Source organism: Equus quagga, chromosome 5 (genome assembly GCF_021613505.1).
Source record: "Equus quagga isolate Etosha38 chromosome 5, UCLA_HA_Equagga_1.0, whole genome shotgun sequence".
In the NCBI taxonomy this organism is placed as follows: Eukaryota; Metazoa; Chordata; class Mammalia; order Perissodactyla; family Equidae; genus Equus; species Equus quagga.
The window spans coordinates 37804301-37824308 of NC_060271.1; the positions used below are offsets into that span (position 1 = coordinate 37804301).

Here is a 20008-nt window from a genome sequence, read left to right on the forward strand (position 1 = left end):
CCTGAGCCCAGGACTTGGATGTGCAGGCCCCTGCTCTTCCCAGACTCCCCCCAGCTCCTCTCTCCGAGCGAAGCCTAGAGTTAGGCAGCGTGACCTCCCCAACCTCCGGCCTGGGCTGGAAGATTTGGAAGACAGGTTCTCATTTTCCAGTCCTGCGGCCATGCAGACATGACTAATCAACCAGACTCACAGGAAGCTGGGTTGATTGGGGATGTCTGCCACGGCACGGGAGGGAAATGCAGATGTGTCAGCTCTGCCTCCTAAGGGGAGGCTGATGCCATCACTGATGGTCGGGGTTGGCATGTTTGAGGAGGGTCCGGCGAGCCCTGTCTGGGTCAGTGCTGTGCCAGTCACCATTACACTCCTTGGAATCAGGGTCAACTCCACGTAACCAAAATGGAGAGTGAATGCAATTCTCTGAACTGGTGGGAAAGCAATCCATCCACATCGATGAGATGGCGGCAGACAAACCCCAACCTGCTGGTCAAAGGGGCAGGAGCAGACGGTTTCCCTCGACCAGGTCAAAGGTAAACGAGGATTACTGGGCTCCTTACATATTTTTACGTCCACCTCCGACCAGCACTATGAGCTCCTCGGGGGCAGGGACCTGGCCTGCCTTGTCCACTACTGTAACCCCAGCTTCTAGAACACTGCCCAGCACACAGTGGGTGCTCAGTAACTACCGGCGGATGGAACCGTAATGAATGACTGAACCAGTGGGCACCCAGGGAACAGCGGGCCTGCTCCCCGGTCATCTCTGAGCAGCGCCAGCACTTCTTGTGTCCCGGGGCTGACAGTCTCCCATGCCCATCTCCCATGTCCTCTCTGGGTGGGACAGAGCAGGCTAATTTCCCTTGTGCCTCCCGACAGGACCCTGGGCCTCGGTGCCCTTGGAGCTGACAGCAAAATGGCTGCAGTTCTTGCCAAACCTTAGCTGGTGCTCTGTGAACTGTGTCCACGGCCACTTCACGTGGCTCCTGCCACGTCCCAGGCAGGACACAGGAGACTCAAGTGGACCAAAGCTTATGCTGACCCAAGGCACCCACAGAATGTTATGGTGCTCAGGGCTGGGGACAGACCCTGGACACTGTGAGTCCAACACAGGTGAGCCCCAGTGTTTGGAAGTGAGGTGACCTGGTTCTCCCATGGGGCTCCCCTGCCATCAGCCCGGCCACACCTGTGCCTCGAGGAGGCTGTGCTCCTGCTCTCGGCTCTCTCCGCTCAACCCTGGGTGGCTTCTCTGAGCTGCGAGCGAGGCTGCCATGTTCGGATAGGGCAGGAGGCTCCGGAATGGAGGTTCCCTTTCATTAGAAAAGCCGGCTCCATTGTCCCAGTTCCCCGAACCCCGCATGCACCCTCTGCTGGATTTTCCCAGTGTCACGGGAACATGCGATGCTCTCTCATACCTTCGACAGAAAACCTGCATTCGACCCCATTTCCTTCTCCCGCTCTCACTGCATTTCTCTTCTTGCTTTTGGAGCGAAAAGGCTTAAAAGGATTGTGTGCCCTCGTGCCTCTGTCCCCTCCTCCCATCCTCCCTGCACCACTCTGACTTCTCCACGGGTTCCTTCTTCTCAAGGTCCCCGGTAACCTCTGTGCCCTGAGCCCCACACTCCTCAGCCCTTATGCCCCATCGGCACAGTGACGCCTCCTCCACTTGGCCTCCAGGCCCCCCTCCTGTTTCTTCTCTCATCTCTGGTTGCTCTGTCCTGGTCTCTGCTCAGGTCTGACCTCTAAGCATTAGAGGCCCCAGTCTTTCTTCTCCCCCATGTCCCGGCCGGGCTCGTCCAACCTCCTAGTGTTAAAAGCAGCTGCATGCTGATGCCTCCCGGCTGCTGTCCCCAGCCTGGACCTGGCCCCTGAACTCCGACTCAGAGCCAAGAGCCTCCCCACACCTCTGCTGTGTCTAACAGCATCTCCAACTTAACATGGCCGAGACTGAGGCCCCGGCCAGCCCCCACAACCTGCTCCTTAGTTCCCCAAAATCAGTTCACGGGGACCTCAGCCTTCCATCCTCTGGCCCCAAACTCCAGAATCTTCCTGACCCTCCTCCTCTCACTCTTTACATCAAGTCATCACCAAGCCACGTCAGCTCTACCTTCAACATGTTCCCAGAACCCAGATACTTCTCACGGCCCCTCAGCCACCACCCTGGTCCCTGTCACCACCATCCCATGTCTGCATCCTGCGGCAGCCTCCCCTGGTCCCCACCCCTTCAGTCTTGGTCAGCCCAGAAGGGGAGGTCCCCGAAAATGCCAGCCAGCTCATGTCCCTTCGCTGCTCCTCTCCCGTGGCTCCCGTCTCACTCAGGGGTGAGCAAAAAGTCCTTACAACGGTCCATAATGGCCACATGATCCATCACCCCCCCAATACCTCTCTGATCTCCTCCCCGCCACCCACATCCCACTATCCCACTGCCACCTGGCTCCATGCTGTTTCTGGTTCATGCAGACCCCCTCCTCCCTCAGGACCTTTGCACTGGCTGTTCCCTGCCTGGAACATCCTCCTTGCTCCCCCACCCACCCACGGGGCCCACTCCCTCCCTCCTCCAGGTCTTTACTCAAATGTCACTTTCTCAGCAAAGCCTTCCCTGGACACCCTCCTCACCCCCTTCCCTGTTGCTTCTCCTTCGAACTCGCCACCATCAAACCCTACACATTTGTGTTTGTTGTGGGGACTGTCATTTAAGCACCCTGCCTTTCTGCCAAGGGCTCCCCATCTCCACCCCTCATTAGAATTCAGCGGAGCCTCTTTCTGGGTTTCTGGAGCCCACGGCTCAGGCCTCTACTTGCTGCATGGGTGCCCCTGTGCCGCTGGCCCAGCCCAGCCCCACAGCAGTTGGCACCAGCAGCCCGGAAACCAGACCAACAGCTCAGGGCCTCCCGGACTCGCCTAGAAGCGTCTTGGAGGCAGGGCCCGGCCTCCTCCAAGCGTCTTCCCAGGAGCTGGCACTGGGCATGGCCCACACAGTTGAAGAGAGTGGGGGACGGATGACTCGGGGGCTGGAGCAGGGTGGGGAAGGTGTTGTGCTCACGATTTCCAACACCTCAAGCTGCCCCTCCCTGATCCTCCAGCTTAGGGGCTCAAGAGACGCCCCCCAACCCAGGGTGGAACTGCGCCTGCCCCCAGGGCCCTGCCAGGGCCGCCAGTAAGGCAGCGAGTACAGGGAGGGACCAGAATGCATGCCTGCCTGGAGGGGCAGCGGTTCCAGGACTGAATGGGGCCCAGCACTGCCACACCTTCTGACTGTTCCAGAGAATTCCACACTCTAGATTATCATAATTTTTTATGTCTTAAATGTTTTTTAATATTGGCAATTAATCCTAACATCCAAATGTCTCTGTGGGTTTCGCACATGCTGGACCGCTGATCTGAGCAGGCGTCCGCAGAAGAGGCAACACAGGGAAGACCCGGGCCCAGCCGCGGCGGAGGGAGCAGGCTCTGCAGAGAACTGGGTTTGAAGCCGGGTTCCGCCATTCACCGCTGTGTGACCTCGGGTAAGTGCCTTAACCTCCCTGTGCCTTTGTCCTCATGTCTAAAGTGGGGATAACAGTTGCCACTTCGTTCTACTGTGGTGACCAGTAAGCGAGAGCAGAAGCTTTAACTGCCCGATGGTGCTCACCGGGTGGGGCTCACCACTCTGCAGAGGGACTGGGTGCCCTGGCGGGGAGTCTGTGCAGAGGCTGCAAGACCACGGGGTGGGTGGCGTCTTGGAGCCGGAGAAGGTGATGGGGGAGGGGTGCGGGGCCTTGATTAGTCATGAGAGAGTCCCTGCCTTAGACCGAGGTGCCCAGGGCTCCCAGCGGGGAGAAAACTCTGGGCAGGCGGGCGAGCTGACCCCCAGGCAGAGTTAGATACCTGCAGACAGAGTATTGGGGGCGCTTTAGGGGCGGGGGCCCTTTGCAGGCTGCGGAGGGGATGCATGGAGGGCGGGGGCACGAGGTCGATGCCACCCATCCCTCGACTCTGAGGGAGCTCGGTGCTCACCTGGCGGCCGGGAGCGGGGGCGGCGGCCGGGAGCCAGCCCCACTTCCTGCTGAGGGAAGTGAGAGGGCCCGGCCCGGAGCGGGTGGCGTTTGTTTTCCAGTCTCTGAAGGCGAGTCCAGGAAAAGTCCTCCTTCCTTCGAATCACCACTAAAAATAGTGGCAGGGGATGGGCCCGGAACACTGACATTCCCTAGACTGGGCGGGGGGGAGGGGGAGATTTCTGGAAACGCGGCCTTGGCACGCCCCACACCGTGAGGATTACTTTTAAAGGCTCGTGTGGGTACATGAGGTCATTGTCAGGCAAGCTGATGACACTGGCTCAGCCCTGAGAGGCAGGGAACGTGTGCGACAAGGAGCGGCCGGTGGTCAGGGAGGCAGGGCACCAGGGTGCAGGCCAGTGTGCTGCATGGCCTTGGGGACTCATGCACCCTCTCTGGGTCCCAGTGTCATACTCTCAAGATGGTCCATCAGGCCCTGTGGAACCTTCAGGAAGCTGCCCTGGGTGCCCAGTGACTTGGGGACTGCTCTCACCATACCCTCTCTCCAACAGGGACCCAGCAGGGTTGTTCAAGGTGGATGCAGGTGGCAAACTGGTAGCTAACTCAGCCTCTATCCAGGCAAGTTCAGAAGAAGAAGAGGCCGTGGAGAGCAGAGATCAAGGGTGGGGACCCTGGAGCCAGACTGTCTGGGCTCAGACCCCAGCTTTGCCCCTCACAAGAGGTGACCCAGAGCAAGTCCCATTAACCCAGTTTGTTGCATCTGTAAAAGAGGGGAAAAAAAGGTCCTACCCCAGCACACGTTCGACAAGCACACATCAGTGTGTTCACCAAGGGACCTGCAGTAAAGTGCACGGTGGAACTCTCTGGAAAAGCCGCAAACTGGAAACTGCCTAGACAACCTCAGGACAACGGCTGCACGTCCCTGGTCCCTTCACATGGTGGATGTTTCTGTCTCCTGAGAAGGAGTGAATTATACAACCACACGCAACGTGGAGGAAGCACACGGACGAAGCGCGAGCGAGGAAGCAGCCGCGGAAGTGCATTCTGTGTGATACCGTGTGACAGTGCGCAGAAACGCGAGACTGACCCACGCAGTGAGGCGGCAGGAGGCGGCGTCTGGGCGGGTGGTGACAGAAGGGGACCTGGAGGCCTTTCAGGAAGCTGACGATGCCCCACTTCTTGATCTGGGTGCTGGTCAAACCGGTATCTTCAGTTGGTGACAGTTCGCCAAGCTGTAAACTTGAGATTGGCACTTTTCTGTCTGTACGTTATACTTCAATAAAAAGCTCAGAGAGCGCCCCCTCACAGGACCGTTGTCTACATGCAACGCGGTCAGCTTGGTGTCTAGCATAGGCAGGTGCTCAGTAAACACCAGCTCGTATCATCTGGGGGGAGGTGGCCCCCAGGCCGTCAGGGGACACCGGACGAGAGGGCAGCTCCAGGTGTGGGCACCGGGGGCCAATGACTCACCGTGGATCCTGCAGGACTCTGGGCTGGGGAAGGAACAGGAGCGTGGGGTTGGTCCTGGCTTCAAAGTCCAGCTCTGTCCAGCCCGGGCAATGACAGCACCTTCCGTGTACGACTGTGGTGGGAGCTCAGGGGAAGACACCATGAAGGGGCTCAGAAGGGGCTCGCATGACGAGAGTCAGTGGGGTTCCCCAGCCCCGGTGATGACAATGACGACGATGATGATGATGATGATGATGACAACAGCAGCAGCCAGCACCTCCTGAGTGTTGGCTAGGGTCAGATATCCTTCTATGTCTTTAAGTTTCCACTAAATTTCCCTCGTAGCCATCCTGTGAGGTCGTTACCATCAACGATCCCAGGACACCAGGGTGCAAACCAGGATGCTGTGTGGCCGTGGGGACAAATGGGGAAACTGAGGCAAAGATGGGCAAGGCTGACTGACCCTGCTGGAACGAGGTGGAGGCAGAATTCGGCCCAGGTGCCCTGGTTCTGGGCTCCTGCTCAACCTCATCCAGGTGGGCAGTGCCTGGTGCCGCAGGGGTGGACACTGGCCTTGGCCGAGGGGGAGTGGAGCCCGGCGGGCCCATCCCACGAGGTCTTCCACTCCCTGCAGGCCCCCGGCCTCAGTCCTCACGGACCCAGGACACGGCGGGGCAAACGCGGCTCACAGTCCAGGTGGGGCTCGCAGCGGGACATGGAGGATGTGGGTCCTGTTCCACCTCCCGCTGGCCGTGCGCCCTCAGGAAGCCGCGGGGCCTCTCAGAGACTCGGGACCAATAACACCTGCCGAGCCCATGGGCTGAGAAGGGCCTGAAGATGGGCTTTACACTCCTGGAGGGCTTCCAGGGGTGAAGACAGCTGCCACGGGGAGGACACGATGGCTGGGGGCCACAGTGCCCCCTGCGCAGGCTGGGGAGAGGTCTGTCTCCTCCCGGCATGAAGCGTTAAGCAGGCGCGTGGCCACGGGCTGAGCCACGTTCTCAGATCACCTTCCACGGCCACAAACTCACGTTCTGATCTTCATTCATCTGCCTTCTGGGAGACCCTCTGCGACGGCCTCCGAATTTGGCAGAGGAAGAAAGGGGTCCATTGGTCGCCTCCCTACGGCCTTGGCAGCAGAAACAATTACTTTTAAGTTTGGCTGACGTGTCTCTGATTCCCCCTCTTTGAGGAGCATGGTGACTGCCGTAACACAGGTGGGGCAGCGAGAAGTCACAAGAACCGATGTCCTCGTCTTCAACTGTCGGCTGTCGCTCCTGCAGTACAGCCGGAAACTGGACACCCCGGCCACCGCCATCCCCGGGCCAAGGGCAGGTTCTTGCTGCCACCCCGGCCAGGGCCCCCGATCCACCTGACACCGTCCCTTTAACTGGTGGGGCACGGGAGTTGTATGGCGAGACTGGAAGTGTACCGGGATTAAGACCTCCATGAAATATTCAGACTGCCCTGCCCAGATATCTTAATGGCTATACAGCCAAGGTTAATGAGTGTAATTAGATGAAAGGTTAGCGAAGCTTGTCCCTATACATTCAGGACTGATGAACTCTCCAGCTGTAAGACTGTAAGTGTGAGCAGACGTACACACGTGGACTTCTCCGATGGACTTTGATTTGTCTTATTGAAATAAAAGCTTAAAGGTTGCCCAGAAAAGAGAGGGGCAAAGGGAGTTCACAGGCTGAAGGGAACGGCAGGGGGACCAGAGAGGGGGACTCTAGAGACTCCATAGGGTGCCTGGAAACTGTGAAGATCAAATGAGTTACTACGTGTAAAAATTTGCATGCCTCCATGGATGGAGAACTCACTACTGCTAGAAGCAGCTGGTTGCAGCTCTAATGATCACATCTTAGAGGCAGGCTTATGCGAATGGCTTATAGGGTCTCCCCCAGAATACTAAGAGTTTAGTTCAATAATATGTAACTAATGAGATCATAGGACCTGCAAAAGTTGCTTTAAAATGACAAATCATCCCGTAGGTCAAGAACAAGACGGGCAGGACTTGGCTGTGGCCTTATTAATAGAAAGGCTTGTATTTGTTAATTCAACAAAAACTTACTGCGGGCTGACTATGTGCTGGGCACAGAGCCTGCTGCTGGGAGCCTGGGTCAACAGGCAGATACGGTCTTTATTCTGATGGAGACCAGCCTGGAGCAAGGGAGACACAGGACAAACGAGTCATCTAAATGCACCCTGAGGTCGGGCTGTGACGGAAAGAACCAGCGGGCCCCTGGGGAGCTGCGCTTTGCGTGGCGCAGCCTGGGACGGCCTCTGTGAGACTGGAAGGACGGGGAAGACGCCAAACTCGCCAAAAGTGGGGAAGCACGTTCCTGCTGGGGGAACAGCAAAAGCAACAGCCCTGAGGCAGCACTGAGCTCCGGGTTTTCTAGGAGCGAAGGCCGGTGCGGCGGGAGGGTGGGAGGGGAGGTCGAGGAGGGGCCGGGGCCGGCTCGTGCAGGCCTGGTGCTGGAGTCTGGGTTTGTTCTGAGGGGCAGGGGGAAGCCGCTTGTATTCATTTTCTGCGGCACCGTAACGAAACACCCCAAACTGCGTGGCCAGGCTTGCGAACGAGGTGTGGCGGACCCGCGCGCCCTCCGCAGGCTCCGGGCAGGAATCCTTCGCTGCCTCCTCCAGCTTCTGGTGTCGCCAGCAAGCCCTGCCTTCCTTGGCTCGTGGCCGTGCGGCTCCAGTCTCTGCCTCCATCCTCACCTGGCCTCATCCCGTCTGCATCCTTCCCTTCTCTGCTCTCACAAGGACACTCGTCCAGGATGCTCTCGTCGTGAGCTCCTTAGCCGAGCGACAGCTGCAAAGACCCTTTTCCAAAGCAGGTCACCTGCACAGGTGCGGAGACTGTGTCTTCTGGGCGCCTGCTACAGCCCTGTACCAGGGAAGGGGGTCAAGGAGTGTGGCCCGCCTCACAGAGACAGGACCGGGGATGACTGGGAATAGGGCGCCAGGCAGGAGAAGACGGAGCCTGGTGTAGAGTGGCAGCCGCGGAAACAAAGAAGTGGGTGGATCTGAGAGACACTGAAGAGGGGCCGTGCCTCCCAGGAGGGAAGTGGTCTCCAGGAACCCGAGGTATAGAAGCCTCAGTGGGGCAGACCTGGCAAGGTACGCCCAGCCCTGTCCACACCAATGGTCTGTCTGCTTAGCAGATGTCCTGTAGAGGAGAGGCAAAAGCCCCCAGTCTCTGCAGCTCAATCCCACCAGCTCCCAGGGGGGCCATCTCAGACCCCACACCCCATGCAAGAGCGAGCTCCAGCACACAAAGCATCAGGAAGCCACATTTCTCCTTGACAAGCGACTAACTGGCACTGTGGGCTATACATCACTCTCTCGTGAGTTCGACTCGCATGAGTCTGTCATGAGCAATCTGACTTTTTGGAGCTGAATAGCAGAATGCAGGATTATAGCAAGGAAATGCCACCTCCTCCCCAGCCACCACAGCCCATTCCATTCATATAAACCTAAAAAAATTAATATTCATATAGTGCTTACTGTGTATCAGCAGTATTCTAAGTACTTAATATGTCATTAATTCTATAGTAACCTTATGAAAGAGATGCTATTATTATTATTAACTATTATTACTCCCATTTTACAGATGAGAAAACTCATTGACAGGTTAAATCATGCAGCCAAGTTCCCGCTACGGAAAAGCCCTAGCCTTCAGAGACGGTTACTTCTCATGACCGAAGAAAACAACGTAGCCAGAGCCGGGAGGGCTGGGGGCAGGGATTTGACGGGGGCTGGTCAGCACCCCCACTGCCCAACTGTCTCTTCAGAACTGCCAGCAGCTTTCAGACAGCTGCCCTCACCTCCCTCTGGGCGAGGGGCAGGTGCCAAGCCCTCTCCCAGCAGAATGGCTTCCTGACAGTGACAGACGCCCCGGCGTCCCACGGGGGCCAGGAGGCGCCGTCCACACAGGAGCCCGGGCTGTGTGGGGGGCTCTGCCCCAGCGAGCCCATGTCCCATGAAGGTTCATCCCGCAGAGCACAACTGTTCAATCGGGGACTCGTCTGGAGAGGGCCTGACACGGAGGCAGGGGACAGACGGCACAGAAAGCTCGGCAGCAGCCACGGTTGCGTCACCGACCCTCCGATGTGAAGCGCTGTGTGACAGAACCTTCTAGAAGCACCTGCCAGGGGGCGGGGTGAGAACCCACAGTCTCGCTTCACGGATGTGGAAACAGAGGCTCAGAGAGTTAAAGTCACTTACTTGCAAATGGATCAGAGACCGGGCGGGGTTAAAATCACAGTCTTCTGACATTTGACAAATTCCCTCCCGGCAGAACCCCCAGGGGGCATCTGGGTAGAGGCAGCCCGAAGGATTCAGGACTTACCCAGAAGGACCGAGGGCGTGATGTCAGCCCTTTTCCTGGACTCAAGAGTGAATCTTACTTCCTGCTCAGCCTGTGAGTCTGGGCCAGCAGTTTCCCCCGACAAAACCCTCCCTAGGAACGAGGTCCTGTTTCCTGAGGCTCTTTAACAATCCTCCCCGTTAGCATGGTCCCATGTTTCCCAAGGTGTACCACTGTGTCGGGGGGGTGAGACACAGACACATGAGAAACAGAGCGATGGGCAAGCAAGGAACTTCTCAACAGCAAAAGAAGTATTTTTCTAACATGTCACAGGGCCTTTGCACCTACCATTCACTCTGCCTGAAATGCCCCACCCCACTCCCAAGCACAGGGCTCATTCCCCTGCCTCCTTCAGGTCTCCATTCACTGTCACCTTTTTGGAAAGGCCTTTACTGTCTCCTCACCTCTAAAACTGAAATGTTACCAGAACCCTTAAAGCTCTCTTTCCATCTGACCTCACATATATTTTTCGCTTACTTGTTTATTGCCTAACTCCCCCTCCAACTAGCATGAGTGGGGATTTTGCTTAGCTTCCTGCTATGCCCACGGCACTAAGACCAGAGTCTGGCATGCAGAAGGTGCTTGATAAATGTTTGTGGAAGCATCTGCTCACATCGAGGTGAGGACAGGGTGCAGAAGGGGCAGGAAGGCAGCAGAGGCCTATGGGAGGGAGGGTCCAAGCTGCCAGGCCGGGCAGAGGGAGGCAGGGTCATCACGGGAGAGGGGATGGCGTTTGCAAGGCTCCAAATGGCTGGGGAAACCCTGGTGTGTTTGGGGAACCGCACTCAACCCAGCACGGCCTCAGTTTTGCTAAACTGGGGGTTGGGAAGAGCTGGCCCCGTGGGGAAGCTGGCTCAGAGACTGTCCGGTGCCCTGGGTGGGGGCACAGCGAACTTGCCGGTTCTCATGGTTTTTTGGCCCAGGAGGGACCTCTGCAGGGCGGCTCCGGGGTTTTGAAGAGGGCCCACTGGACGTGCTTCTGTGCCAATTCCTGTGCTGAGGGCCTGCAAGCAACCGGGGCGGTGACCACTGACGGCTCCAAGTGTGGAAGGTGCCGTCACCCCCGAGACGAGGCACCTGCTGTCCTCCGTGCCCATCCCTGCCCACGACGGCGGAAACCTGGGCTTCACTGGGTCCATTCAGGACAAACTTCCCGGCACCAAGGACACGGCCCGGGCGAGGCCTCTCTGGACGGGTCCCTCTTTCTCCACCAGCCGGCGGCGGGAGCAGCTGCTAAGAGCAGGACTCCGTCCCTGGCCACCTGGGTTCCAGTGCCAGCCCCTCTACTGCTGGCTGGGTGCCTCTGCGGGAGTCTCTTTCTTTGTGCCTCACCTGTAAAATGCGCCTGGTGACAACACCTACTCACAGGCTACTCGGAGATCGAGTGAGGGACACACACGAAGCACCCGGAACAGCGCTCAGGGTGTTCGTGGCTGAGAACGGGCCCAGGGCGGGGCAGGGGATGGCCAGAACGACTCTCCAAAGTTCCCAGGAGCCCTGGGACGGCCGGGAGGGCGAACGTGCTCCCCGAGGACAGGAGTGGCCGGTGCCGGACTGACTGGCCCCACATCACATCCCAACCCTGTGTGCCCAGGGTCGGCCACGCAGCAGACCCAGAATTCCCGCTTTTGAGGGATTTATGACCAAGTCCAAGTACAAATGATAAGGGCCACATCTATTTTATTTGCTCATGCAGTCGGGCCGACTTTATTACTGCTGGAAGCCTGGCACCGCGCTGGCACAGAAGCAAGACACCTCGAGTCTTCAGTGGTCCCCAAGGCAGCGAGGAGCTAAAGGCCAAGGGAATATGAGTATTGGGGGGAGGAGGGGCAGCCAGAGACATCGGAGCTGAGAGATCTCTGGAAAGGCTTCCAGCAAGAGGCAGGCCTGGGCTTCTCCCGAACTTCAGACGGTTGGGGAAAGTGTCACCAACCGCCTCCTGAGGCTGCCATCCTGGTGGCTGGTGCTCTGTGCCCGAGGAGCTGGGCCCCAGGGCGTTCTGTAAGGTGGGGAAGAGCATGCATTCGGCCTGGCAGGAGCCTGGAGGCTGGAGAGGACGCGAGCAGGACCTGCTCTGTCACAGCCTTTGGGCTCTGACGCTGGCCGGCTGCACACAGGGCACATCCCAATCTCTGGGGCTCAGTCTTCTTATCAACAAGGTGGGAATGACCCCTAACCTGTCTGTGCCCCGTTCATCAACACCCTCACATCGCCCCCTTTGCTCATGACTCTCAGCCGTCTAGCTGAATGCACCATCTTGTTGTCCGAGTTTTCTAAATAGTCGAGCCCTTTAAGCATCGAGCTTAACAGAGGTATTGCTCGAATTGTTCTGATGACCCAAGCTTTTAAAATGCAGTGATGAAAGCAAAGGAGCTAACTCATTATTCTGAAAACTGGGAAATAAAGGGGAAAAAAGTCAAGCCTTCATCCTGTCCTTCCTATACGAACCGAAACGTGTTAGCGGGTAAACAAATCGCAGACGACGGGGAGTCTCTTCAGAGAAGGACTCCAGCTACCGCGTGATGAAGGGGTGACAGCCGAGAACACCCCATCCCGCCACTCCCGCCGAGTGGTGGGACTCAGGCGTCGCGTGACCAGGGTGGCCAACGTCACAAGAAAGACTAGCCGACAGCCTGTGCCTCCTGAGGGGAGGGCCCCATCGTCTCCTTGGAAGGAGTCTAGCAAAACACGAGTAAAGAAAATGGTCCGGCCTCTAGATGAACTCCTGATTCACAGGACAGAGGAGCATGTTGAACAACAGCACGGGGACGCAATCAGCAAACTCCAGACCCTGGAAACCCACAAGACAGACAGTATGACTCTACAACCAGTAATCAGCAAGAGGAAAAAAAAGCCACGAAGAGGAGCCTTTAGACGAGAAGACATTTCAACTGATCGCAGTGGGTGGATCTCACTTGGATCCCGAGTCCAAAGTTTAAAACATGAGTTTATGAGTTGATGGGAAATCTGAATTGTGACTGGAGAGCTAACCATTTTTTTTAGGTGTGATCATAGTTTGGAGGGTTTTTTTTCTTTTTTTTTTAGAGAGTCCTTCTCTTTTACAGTGAGATACGAACGTCCTAATTGATGACACGACATGTCTGGGGTTTGCTTCACAATAACGTGGGAAGGAGGGTGTGGATGAAGTCGGGACAGAATGGGCCACGGGGCGGTGGATGTTGGGGCGACGGATGTCGGGGCCAGGTCACAGGTACACAGGATTTATTATGCTATTCTATTAACGTCTGTATATAACTGAAATTTTCCATAATAAAAAACAGTGCCACCAAGGCTGGCAGAGGACAGTTTATGCCTCCCCCGAGTGGTCCGGACTTTGGCACTTGGTGAAGTTGGCTCCTTGTGCAGTTTTTCCCTTGCCGTGTGGCTGAGGGCTGTCCCCCCTGCAGGAGCGCTCCCAGCTCATCTCCTCTAAGCTGCCGTGGGCTTAACGGCATGTCTCGGCTCGTTCGAGTTGTGTGTAGCAGGAGTCGTCCCAGCCGAGCGAGGGGTGCCGTGTGCGCAGAGCGCCCAGCCTGTGACTGTGGTTCTGCCTGTTCCCGGGCAGGCTTCACGGCCTTCCTGGGGCTCAGGACGCTCTGGAGAGCCGAGACGGCCTCACGACTGAGTTCTCGGGGAGTGCGATGTCACACTGCTGCCCTCACTCACTTCCATCACGATTCTGGATGTGGGAGGGAGAAGCAACGGATGCCAACACCATCCAGGCACTGTCTCTTCCCCACATCATCCTGGGCTCCAGCCCCGGGTCTGGTTTAAAAATTGTCCCCACCTTTGCAGACATGCCCAGGATACTACGTGGGCAGTCGGAGGATGGGCTGCAGGCTGCCCGTGTTTCCTTGGTGTCTTCCGACCCCCAGTGGGGCTGGCTAACGGTGCAGGGCAGGGGGCCTGCAGGCTGCCGTAAAAACTGCCAACTCAGCGTGCAGGATTTATTTACTTCTGCAAAGAGAAAAGCGTTTGACCTCTTAAGGAAACAAAAGTGAAGAATTTCCTGGCTGATTGTCTGGGGGGAATAACAGGAACTGAGCTAGTAACAGCCCGAACAAACAGCACTCAGCAAGGAGGACGAAGGAGAGGCCTTTGCAAGCATGGCTGGGAGGGGGTGGGACCTTGGCATTGCCTCTCAGTGTCCCCAGCCACCACCACTGCCACTCTGCCACCCCTGCTCAGGGCTGCTGGACCTTCAGGGACCAGTGGGGACCTGGGCTGACTCTCAGGATAACAGCAGTGCCTTATATAAACCTTGAACCTGGAAGGTACATGGGGTAAGGCAGAAAGAGCCTTAGACTTAGAGCCAGACACCAAGGCTCGAGGCCCTGCGACACCCTGGGCAGGTCACATAACCTCTCATCTTTGATCCTGCCTACTCCACAGGGCGACCTTAAAGCTCACGTGAAATGACCTCTGTGAAGTGTTCTGCAAACAGTGCTCTGCAAACATAGTGGGGGGTTACCATTCCTCAACACAGACATCTCACTCATCTGCACACAACTCAGTGAGTACCCATATTCTCAGCTTATGGATGGGCAAAGCAAGGCTCGGAGGGTTAAATGACATCTTTGGTCACACAGCTCCTGAGAGCCAAGGCCCTCTCCTCCTGGGCTTTCTGAGGACTGCAGAGCCCAGGGACCCACCGCAGACCCTGGAAGCTCAGGCCACTCCTCAGCATCGGACAGCCCCTTCCTTCATGACACCGGCAGCCCGGGGCACAGAACCACAACCAGGTCCCAGCCTCTGAGACGGTGCAGCTGGACGGGGGAGGCCTGGCCCGCGAGCCCGGCTCACAGTGACGCGCTTCGGCTGAGCCTCCGGGAAAGCAGCTATGGCTTCCGCAGGCCACAGAGTCAGACGACCAGGGCTCCCAGATCCTCACTGAGCCGCACGGGCCAAACGGTTCTTTTATCAAAACGGGAAGGAGGGAGGAGGTGCCTCCTCTGCCCCAGAACCTGGCCAGAGGGGCCCTTGCCGGCCAGGCCTGCTTGCAGGGGCCACCTCTGCACGGAGGCAGGGCACTGCCTCCCGTCCTGTGCTGCCCATTGTGCCCACGGGAGATGCGATGAACTGATGAATCTATCAGGGAAAGAACTTCGTGTGCAAATCGAAGCCGAGGAGTGGAGTGGACGGCGGCTGTCAGATTTGTCAGCAAGCGGTAATGTGCACAAAAGGAGGGGTGAGCTGTGCTCCCAGCCTCCTCTGCCTCATAATATCCACTATCCGGCTGTGAAGGCAGGCGGGCGACGGACCTTCCGTCAGAGCAGAAGCGGGGGCCAGGGAGGGAGGCTCCCACCACCCGGCCTGCCGCCTTGTGTCCGAGCAGAGCCATGCCTGGGTCCCTGGTGACCTCCAAGCTGCCCCCTGTGAGTCCACACGTAGGCGGCCTGGGTAGCAGGGACGCCCGAGAGAGCCCTCAGCTTGAAGCGTACTTTCGCTCTTCCTGGCTGGGTACCCCGTGCCTCGATGTTCTCATCTGTAACCTGGGACCGTGATGTCTAGGCCTCCTGGGGTTGCTAGCTCTGAGAAAAACCCGCCGGATTTGGAGCGCCAGCTCTGGGTTCAAATCCGGGTTCTATAGCTCACTAGTGCATTTTCTCCACAGCAAATGGGGCTAATTATACTAATAAAGGCAGTTACCACGTATGGGCGTGTACGAAGGGTTGTGAGCATTACGCATTAACTCACTTAATCCTCACAGCATTAGCTCACTTAATCCTCACAGCGACCCCCGGAGGTGGAGGTGGGTGCTCCTGCCCTTCCCATCCACAGCTGGGGGCTGGTGCCATCTGCAGGATAACGTAGGCAGCAGGCCTGAGGCAATGCTGGGACAGGAGGGCTGTGCTCCGAGCCCACCGCCCAGTGTCTGGTCCCCACACGCTGCCCAGCCTCCCCAAGGAACCCCCAGGGTGCTACCAGGGTGACGGGAGTGTCAGTCAAGTTACTCACAGGGCCTGGCCTCCAGAAGGCAGTGAGCAAACACAGCTATTGCTGTTGTTATTAGTGACATCGTTCCTTCCCTGGAAGCTTCTAGAACTGCAATCCCTGGCCACTCCTGCCCCTCCTCCCTGCTGCTTCTCCTTGGCACTGAGTATCACACCCACCAGACCATCTATTTCACCCAGTGACCTTGTCTGTTGTCTCCTCTGCACCCTGTCTAGAATGCCATCCCCGGGATGGCAGGGACTGCTGTCTGTTTTAGTAACTGCTGTGTCCTCAGCACCTGGGACTGTGCCTGGCACACAGTCGGGGCTCCATAAAGACGCGGAATGAAGGAGTGAATGACCATCACTGCCCTCACTCTTTAGCCAACCCCCCTGGGCCTTTAGCAGTGACACCTGGGCAGTCAGCCCTGGGGAGGGGATGAAATAGACAGGAAAGGAAAGGGAAAGACCCACCCTTCCCTGGGGGGCTGCTCTGCACAGTCTGACCTGCCCAGCCCAGGTCTTTCTTGCTCACGTCCAGTCCAATCCAATCGGTGTTGACCAAGCAGCTCTGACCTGAGGGCACCTGCGAGGTCACCAGCTAACCTCTGCAGGTGGTTAGACCCAACATGAACCTCCCGAGGCCCACAACGCCGGGGCCGACCCCCTCCAGCTCATTCCCGGCTGCAGGAATCCGCTTTCCTTTAAACAAGATGCTGGATGCAAGTGTTTTGTAAACTCGAAAGGGTTTGGCTTTGGTTTGCACCCAGGAAGAGTTCCCTGGGACCCCCCAAGCTGGCTGGTGGGTGGGTTTGGCAGAACACAGCAGCACCCTAGTCTCCTGGCAGTGGAACCCATCTCAGCCCAGCTCACGGGCCGGGGCTCAAGGTTCAGACCTCCAATCCTCCAGCCACGCCAAGACCCGTCCTGTGGATATGTGCCGGAGCGCAGCCACACGGTAAAGCACAGGGAAAATGAGAAATGCAAGCGCCACCGGGGTCGCCGAGACGTCTGTCCCACTGCAGAAGGGACAAGACAGCGGGGCACTGGTTTCCTGGCACTGTGGCACAAACACCAACCCTCTTTAGGTTAAAGTTTAAACTAGGAAGGAATCAGGCAGGGGTGGGATGACCAGCTAACTGGGAGCCCAGGGAAAGTGGGGCAGAGTCAGGGGGGAAGGAGGGACACAGCCCCGACAGATGGCACCTGCCCATGCCTATAGTGCAGACACTGGACCCCTAGGGGTCGGGCACATGCCCAGCAACCTGCAAAAGCAAAATGTGTAGGACAGATGAAAGCACGGGTGTGACCAATAATGGTTTTAAATAATTAAGGTGCACTTGTAAGACACATTGAGACCGTCCCGTGCGCTGGACTCAGGGTGGGCCCTGATGCCTCGTGTCTCCAGGCTGGGCCTGGCTCCCACATCCCCCTCCTCACCATGTAGGAGGCTGCAAGGTCTCAAGGGAGTGATCTGGACCCACTCAGTCTGCATCCGCAGCTCAGGAGAACAATCACCATGAATAACAGCAAGACGGAGCCCTGGATCCGTGAGCGCCTGGCACACGCCCCCAGCGAGCAGGTTTGAAGTGCCAGCCACTCCGGGGGGGAGGTACTACGATTACACCCATTTTACAGATGATGAAACTGAGGCACAAGGTCGGAGTGACTTGGACGCCATAAAGAGCAATGCTGGAAGCACCTCAGACTTAGTTTCCCCGGAGACGGACTTCAAGGAGATACAGCGTCATCCTCCTAAGGATGGCGAGCAAAGGGACCAAACACCAGCTAGACGCCCAGCCCTGGGCCAGGGCTCCCACACCTCAGCTCATCAAATCACGAACCAACTCACAGTACACTTGACTGTCCCCGGTTTACAGGTGGGGAAACGGAAGTTCTCAGAGGTCACATCACTCGTCTGGACCGCAACAGCCAGAAAGCGGCAGAGCTGGGACGAGGACCACGGCCGTGGGTTCTGGAGTCGTATTCTTTCCTCTACATGTTCCTAGGTGCACACAGCCCAGGCCTCCCACAGTGCACGTCCTCAGATCCAGGAGGCTGGCAGGGATAAGATGCAGCCACACTTCAGGGGGCAAGGAAAGAAAAACAGTGCCAATCAAACTCTGCGAAAATGCGCATGTCGGAACTGACAAAATTTGGGGCGCTCTCATCTGGGCTGAGGGAGTAACTCAGGGTCACACAGCGCCAAGTCTGGACTCTGGCCCCCGGCCCGTCTACCCTGCTGGGCTGTGTCTTGGTCCCAGGTCCACCTGGCCCTTCCACAGTGCCTAGAACACAGAGCCTCAGAGGAAATGTCCTTGAAGGGCGAGAAGGAGAAGGTGGCCTGGCTTCATTCTGTCCCGGCAGGGCCGGGAACCCGGGCTCGACACCTGTGAGCTGATGCCACCAGCCAAGGCGTAAGGCAGGACGCGGGCCATGAAAGAGGCAGCTCCTAGGGCAGACCGGGGCGGGGGGCACCGAGGGTGACACCTGGGTGCAGGGGGTAAACATCGCTTCTACGTAACGGAGCCTGTGCAGCAGGCAGGTGCGTTGTTCACAAAACACACCTGCGGGAACATGATCCCACTACCAAGGGGAGTGTTTGTGTGTGTGTGTGCACATGCGTGTGCGTGCTGATCCTGAGCTGAGACCAGGAGAGCCCAACGCTGTGACATGCAAGCAACACCCAGGACAAAGGACCCTCCCCTCCCATCTCCCCAGCCCCCTTTCATGCTAGAACTTGAGCTTAGAGGACACTGCCTGAAAAGCAACCTAAAAAGGGGACCGTCCTTTGGCCCCACCGGGCAGGGCACTGGGCAGAATGGATTTCCGTTCTGCTGATTAACTTCTGCCGTATTTTTTAAAGATCGCTCTACTGAGGTGTAATTGACACAGAATGAACACCCTGCACATCATGGAAAGCACACGATCAGATGAGTCTCGACTTGTGGACCACGACACCACCACCACCATCACTCACGGCCCTCTGACGTTAGAATGGATTTGACCCAGGTCCCCAAACGCAAGTGGCAGGACCCTCTGCTCGTCTGGATAACGGAAGCGGAAACAGGTCCTGAGCAGTTCCTGAGATCCAGGGACCATGCTTCGCATTTTACACGCATCGTCCAGAAAAGGTCTGGAGGAGCTCGGCCACCCCACGTTATCCCCAAGGGAGGGGGTGCGAGTCTAATGAGCGCCAGCAACTGAGTCCAAATCCCAGCCCTGCCCCTGCCTGGGGGGTGGCCCTGGGCATTTTCTTCCCCGCCCCCATGCCCCTCCCTCACCTGGGGGACCAGAGCCCCCACCTCGCGGGGTTTATGGTGAGGATTCGGAGTTAACGTCCATCCAGAGAACTCAGGACAGTGCCTGGCTCTAGTAAGGGCTCCAGATGTGTCAGAGGAAGATGATGATGATGATGCGAGGCTGACGGATGGGGAAACAGGCTCCAGGAAGTTAAGTCATTCAGAGAGCAACTGGCCAAGCTCGGCTTTAACCCGGGCAGTTGGATTCCACTCCCAACCCTAATGCTGTCCTCTGCAGGACACGAGAAACTAGGAGCCCGAGGCCACCACGTGCCCTTGCCTCCGTGGCTGCAGACCTGCCGGCTCCTGCCTGAATCGACCAGGCGACAGCGTCAGCACACAGATTTCTCTCTACAAACCTGACTGAACCCATCTCGATGCCCTTTGGACATCCTGCGTCCTCACAAACACGACAGCGAGTCTTGGCCGGGACAGGGAACATCTGAGACCCATTTCTGGGCCTCTCTCCTCCCACACCTCTGACAGATGTGTCACCGCGGCCTCCGGAGGCCTCAGCCGGGAGGAGGAACGGTGCCCGCCATGGCAGTTGGTTAGGATTTCAGCTTTGTAGGACCGAGTGGGCTACCAGCAGAAGAAACCACTTCCCACCCTACATCGCCTGCCGGTGGGACAGAGTGGTCCTCAGGTCCTCCGGTACAATGAACATCGTGGGAAAATGCCACGTCCAGCAGAGTCGACCCAGGAGCCTGGGAGCCCTCCAGCTGTGGAAGGAGGCACGTGGCCGAGCTCGGGGCAGAGAGAAGCTGGAGCAGCTGACCAAACCAGGGCAGCGGCTCTGTTCAGCCAGCAGCTGTGGGTCAGGCTTATGCCACGCGCTCTGCGTGCATCCGCTCACAGTTCTGGGGTCACTGTCCTCCCCTCTTTCAGATGAGGAAACGGAGGCCAGGGGCACAAGCAACTTTGCCAAACTTCACTGGAAAACTTCGCTGACTTTGGTGAAGC

At 57.6% G+C, this 20008-nt stretch overlaps 1 protein-coding gene across 2 annotated transcripts in view; it reads right to left on the reverse strand.

Moving 5' to 3' along the window:
- The window catches only part of KAZN (kazrin, periplakin interacting protein), a 438209-nt gene that overhangs the window by 64496 nt on the left and 353705 nt on the right, over window positions 1-20008 (reverse strand). The window contains exon 1 of one of the 2 annotated variants that reach the window (XM_046660682.1): window positions 17596-17620. The exons of the other annotated variant lie outside the window; for it this stretch is intronic. The gene's annotated coding sequence lies outside the window, so the exon portion shown is untranslated. Of the gene's footprint in view, window positions 1-17595; window positions 17621-20008 lie in introns of those variants that run through there. 2 annotated transcript variants of the gene reach the window in all.